This window comes from Colobus angolensis, unplaced genomic scaffold (genome assembly GCF_000951035.1).
Source record: "Colobus angolensis palliatus isolate OR3802 unplaced genomic scaffold, Cang.pa_1.0 Scaffold15, whole genome shotgun sequence".
NCBI lineage: Eukaryota > Metazoa > Chordata > Mammalia > Primates > Cercopithecidae > Colobus > Colobus angolensis.
Window position 1 is genome coordinate 17,767,336 of NW_012114599.1, and position 6,167 is coordinate 17,773,502.

At 42.8% G+C, this 6,167-nt stretch overlaps 1 protein-coding gene across 4 annotated transcripts in view; it reads left to right on the forward strand.

Annotated features, from left to right (window-relative positions):
• The window catches only part of MEMO1 (mediator of cell motility 1), a 154,728-nt gene that overhangs the window by 8,639 nt on the left and 139,922 nt on the right, over positions 1-6,167 (forward strand). The window lies entirely within an intron of this gene.

Genomic DNA, 6,167 nt, shown 5'->3' on the forward strand with positions numbered 1-6,167 from the left:
ACGCTCGCCGGAGTTGGGCGAGAGGGACAGTTGCAGCCTCGACAGCCTGAGCCCTCCTTCGGGACCAGGCTCGAGGAAGGAACGTGTTCCCGGACCCAAGCCGACTTGTCGCCGCCTCTGGCTTGCAGGAAGCGGGCGGCCGGCCGCTGCCACCCCCGGGAAGGACGCTGTGCCCGTCGCCGAGCCCCGCTTGTCCACGCAGCAGGGCAGCGACCCTCCGCCCTCCTGCCGAGTCAGAGACCCTTTCCTTTCCTCTCCCGTTTTCCCTGCCCTCCCCGCTGGCCGTCCGGGGAGTGCCCTCGCCCAGAGGGAGTTCTCTGTCTGCCCCCGAGCCTCCGCGCCCGCAGCCGGAGAGGAAGTCTTCTCGTCCCGTGCCTCTGGCGCTGGAGAAGGCGGCAGCGTTTCCCTGCACCTTTAAGGGGCTCCGCTGTCTTGCGAGGAGTGAAGGGTAGCACTTTTTCACGTTACCAGACTACAGGCGAGGTCTCTGCATGGGGAGATCTGTCAGAGGAGGGCCTTTCAGGGATTTGTCGCTTTGTATGTTGGGGCTGGGTGGAAGTACTGCTAAGCAGGGGCTTGGGGTTGGGGGGGCTCCCAGCTCTTTTGTCAGTGTTTGCATTGTTACTGTCATTCACGAAAGGGGCAGCTGGAGATGGCATCAGCACTTTCCCCGACCAGTGGCCCCAGTCACTGGTCGCTCAACACCAGGCAGGTGCTGGAACTACCTAACCAATTAAGTTTAAGCTTTGAGCGAGTTGAGTTTTCTGTCTCCACTGTCTAAAAGCATTTTAGAAGTTCTTTATGTAAAAGTGTAGGGACTTTCCCTTTAATAAAGCGCTTGTTAGGATGCCTGTTTTTTGGGATTATTTTCAGGAGTCACATTTCTGGTATGTTAACAAAGAAAGTTCTACTGTGATTCCTCATAGTCTTCAGTCATTTGGTATTGGCTTATCAATAACTAGACCTGACTTCTTGAGGTGAATCGGATCATGTTTCCCTTTGCAAAAAATTGGCTTGGAGAGTGACATGGCCTGTGAGAAAGCAAAGATTGGGAAGAAAATTCATTTCTCTGAGGTTGCTAAACTAGCTCATTAAAGACATGTACCTTACTGAAATACATGACTCACTGAAGATTTTCTGTGTTAGGGAGACACAAAAGAATTGTGAGGATTGGATTCGCAGCTATAGCTAACAGGTAGTTATAGTTTTGCATTAAGCAAATATGACATTTTATGGTTACGGTGGCTTCCCTTCATGGTCCTAAAGTACTTCATAAACATTTAATCAGTTCTGAAAGCCTGAGAATGCCAGTTAAATTATTCTTGTTCAGCGTATGGGGAAACATAGATATCTCACCCAGGCTGGAGTGCAGTGGCTCGATCTTGACCCACTGCAACCTCCGCCTCCTGGGTTCAAGCGATTCTCCTGCCTCAGCCTCTCGAGTAGCTAAGATTACAGGCGCTCGCCACCACGCCCAGCTAATTTTTTGTATTTTCAGTAGAGACAGGGTTTCACCATGTTGGCCAGGCTGGTCTCTTAACTCCCAACTTCGTGATTCGTGATCCGCCCACCTGGGCCTCCCAAAGTGCTGGGATTACCGGCGTGAGCCACTGCGCCAGGACAGAAGTTCAGTGTTTCAAACTTTTGTTGTAGTTTGCAATTCAATGTGGGCAAGTGATTCTGGAGGAATTTCTATAGATTCTTGAACATTCTTTGGATAATCTTATAGGGCATAGCTTACGCTTTGGATTTGGAAAGACTTCTTTGGTATTCTAAGATGAATTCGTTAATCCAGCTCAAAACATTCTGTGATTATTGTTATTTATCAACAATGAACTAAAGAGGACTATTTTCTTAAAAATTCTAAGTGTATTGTTTCCCTAAATTCTGAGTGAAATCAGTAATGCCATTTTTGGTAATGTGCATTGTCACAGAGAACCTTAAAATTAAGGCCACATGTGTGACAATTTTTGGGGGAGTCGGTGTGTGACTTTTTAAACTTGAGTAATAATTGAGGGTATATTTAAAGCAATTCAATTATAAAAGCTTATTTTGTATTTTAAAAATAGATGAAGTACAACTACAGATAAGTAAACTTCGACTGTGTTTAGTAATGCCTGTCTTTAATATTTGCCAGTGTACCTACATTGATAACATTGACCGTTGGAAAAATTGGACTTGTGTTATTTCTCTAGTATATTAGTCCTAAAAAAGTGTGAGTAATAGGAGATGGAGAGATGTTTGTGGATTGTCATTCTGTGGTTCCTACAGCATTCAAGTTATGTCCATAGAATTAATATGTTTAATTATTGACATAAATAAAGGTGAAAATACATTTGCTTTAGTTATATAGCTATTTCAGAAAAAAATGTGTGTACATATATAAATATTACATATATACACACACACATATCTTCCTTTTGTTTACCCCTTGTTATATGCTAGATCCGTTGATAGAGAGTAACATAAATTATTTTCTGCCCTCAAGGAATTTTCAGTTTATTTGAAGTGAGTAATAACTTTTAGGGCAGCAAATAAATATCAAGTAAGTTGAGATATGCTTTTAGGACTTCTGAGGAGGGTAGAATCATTTTGGGGTAGGATTTGAATTATGCTTTGAAGGAAGGGTATTTGAACAGGTTTGGAGCAGGAGGAAAGAACATTGGATTGGGAAACCCCAAACAAGATACAGAGGCAGGTAAATGTAAATAGTTCAATTTAATAAGAATGGAGGCCGGGCGCGGTGGCTCAAGCCTGTAATCCCAGCACTTTGGGAGGCCGAGACGGGCGGATCACGAGGTCAGGAGTTCGAGACCATCCTGGCTAACACAGTGAAACCCCGTCTCTACTAAAAAATACAAAAAGCTAGCCGGGCGAGATGGCTGGCGCCTGTAGTCCCAGCTACTCGGGAGGCTGAGGCAGGAGAATGGCCTAAACCCGGCAGGCGGAGCTTGCAGTGAGCTGAGATCCAGCCACTGCACTCCAGCCCGGGCGACAGAGCGAGACTCCGTCTCAAAAAAAAAAAAAAAAAAAAAGAATGGAAGGTACACAGGGGCATAGTTCATGAGCCTGGAGTAGTAGGCTGGTCCTACTGTACAGATGCCTATGAATGCCAGGCATCACTGGGACTGGACTTAATTAGTTGAGAGTGAGGACCAATGAAGGTTTCTCAGTAGGGGACTAATGTGATGTTAATAGCATTTTAGGAAAATTAATCTCATAGGACGATTCATTCTCACTTCTTTTCTTTTCTTTTTTTTTGAGATGAAATCTTGCTCAACAATGTTGCCCAGGGTGGAGTGCAATGGCACTATCTTGGCTCACTGCAACCTCTACCTCCCGGGTTCAAGAGATCCCTCTGCCTTAGCCTCCTGAGTAGCTGGGACTGCAGGCTCCTGCCACCACGCCTGGCTAATTTTTGTATTTTTAGTAGAGATGGGGTTTCACCATATTAGTCTGGTCTCAAACTCCTGACCTCCTGATCCATCCTCCCAAAGTGCTGGGATTACAGGTGTGAGCCACCGCTCCCAGGCCATTCTCACTTCTTTATGTGTGTGCAGCAGGGATCAGCAAACTAACTGTGGCCCATACCCCAAATGTAGCTGCAGCCTTTTTTTTTTTCTTTCTTTTTTTTTTTTTTGGTAAGGTCCAGTAGCTAAGAATGATTGTTAATATTTAATGGGTTGTTTAAAAAACAAAAACATGAAATGCTGTAGAGACTGTATGTGACACACAAAGTCTGAAATATTTACTGTTTGGCTCTTCATAGAAAAAATTTGCCAAATCCTAGCTAGTGTAGGTTAGTGGTTGTCAAAGTTTGATCTCTGGACCAGCAGCATAATCTAAATGTAGTCTTATTTTCTCCAGATTTGCTACTGCTTTCATTCCATTATTTTAGGCCCTTATCTTCTGTCAGGATAATTACAACTGTCTCCTAATTGCACTTCTTTCTGCCAGTCTTATCCCCTTAAATCCATCTTCTGTACTGTTACTTGAATAGTATGTTGGCCAAATCATTCCTTTGATCATGTCCTCGCTGATCTGTCTTGCCTTTTGGATTAAGGTCTAAGTCCCCTCATAACTTGCCATCTTCCTATCTCTGTGACTGCTTTCCCCTACCCCAACCCAGTTGTGATTTTACCCCCATTAAATGACATCTAATAGTTGTTCATTGTTTCTTTAAATATGTCATGCTCTTTCTTATCACTGTGCTCTTACACAAATTGGTCCCTCTGTTGAAATGTTCTTTGTTGGGATAATTCCTACTCCTCTCTTAAAGACTCAAGTGTTAACACCCCCAAGAAACCTACCCTGGTGCTTTGCCTCCCCAACGTAGTTTTTTATGTTACCTGTATATGAGGTAAGCCAGGTACCATGTCTTACTCATTTTTTGTACCCTAAGTATTCAGCATAGGCTTTGTACATAGTAGATGCTCAGTAAGTATTTAACTGAATGTTAAAGTGCTTGGCATATAGTAGGCATATAATTAGCAAGTGGTAGGTATTGGTAGCATATATGGATAGGTACAAATGTTTACATTCTAAAGAGTGGTGGGGCTGATGTGAGACTGCTACCATTCAAGTCTCTGATTATGGTATAGATGAAGCATCTTGGTGGTAGGAAGGGATTACAAATCCTGTTGTGCCAGTTAGGGATCCAGTGAGTGTAAGATTTTTAAAGTATGACATACTTTAAACAAGTTCAGCTAGATGAATAAGTACATTCACATAATGAGTATTCAATTCAAGAAACACATCAGTACTGGAATTCCCACCAAATGCCCCCTCCCCATTCCATGTTCCTTGTATTACTAAGACCATAGAAAAATTTTGTCTGTTTTCCAATTCTGTGTCAGTAGAATTATATAGTATGTATTCTTTGAGCTTCTTTTTTTTTTTTTTTGGAAACGGAGTCTGTCTCTTGCCCAGGCTAGAGTGCTGTGTGGCTCAATCATAGCTCACTGCAGCCTTAACTTCCTGGGCTCAAGCAGTCTTCCTCCTTCAGCCTCCTTAAGTGTTGGTATTATAGGTGTGAGCCACTGCACCTGGCTCCTTTGAACTTTTGCTCAACATTACATTTGTAAGATTAATACGTGTTGTATTGTACTTTGTTCATTCTGTTGTATGACAATTCCAGTTTATTCTACTGTTGGTGGACTTTTGGGTTTTTTAGTTTTGCTGCTGTGAACACTGTTGTACCTTTTTTTGGTGAATGTATATGTGATTCTTGATGGGTATATGCCTTAGGGTGGAGTGATTAGATCATGATCTATGTAAATGGTAAGTTTTTTTGTTTTGTTTTGTTTTGTTTTTGAGACAGAGTCTCACTCTGTTACCCAGGCTGGAGTGCAGTGGCGCAATCTCAGCTCACTGCTACCTCCACCTCCTGGGTTCAAGCAATTCTCCTGCCTCAGCCTTCCGAGTAGTTGGGATTACAGGTATGCACCACCACACCCTACTAATTTTTGTATTTTTAGTAGAGATAGGGTTTCACCATGTTGGCCAGGTTGGTCTTGAACTCCTGACCTCAGGTGATTTGCCCCCCTTGGCCTCCCAAAGTACTGGGATTACAGGTGTGAGCCACCGCGCCCGGCCCCATATGATAAGTTTTAGTAGATTCTGCTAAAGTTTTGCAAATTGGTTTTACAAATTTACACTCCCACCAGCAGTGTGTAAGAGCTCCAGTTGCTTCTCATCTTTGCCAACACTTGGTATTGTCAGTCTTTTTATTTTTAGTTATTCTGGAGGGGTGTGTAGTGATATTGCAGTGTAGTTTTAATTGGTATTTTCCTGATGCTTAATGAAGTTGAGCATTTTTTCATGTTAGGGACCCCATATTTATTGGCCATTGGATTTCTGCTTTTGTGAAGTGTCTGTTAAATCTTTTGCCCTTTTTTTCTATTGGGCTGTTTGTTTACTTTTTTCATATTGACTTCCAGTTCTTACTCTGGCTACGTTTCTTTGTTAGATACATATTGCAACTATCTTCTGCCCTTTTAGAATCTTGGTATGTTGATGAATTAAAGCACTTACTTTTATTTATTTATTTACTTATTTATTTATTTGAGACAGGGTCTTGCTCTGTTGCCCAAGTGGAATGGCAATGGTGTGATCACAACTCACTGCACCCTCTAACTCTTGGGCTCAAGTGGAATGGCAATGGTGTG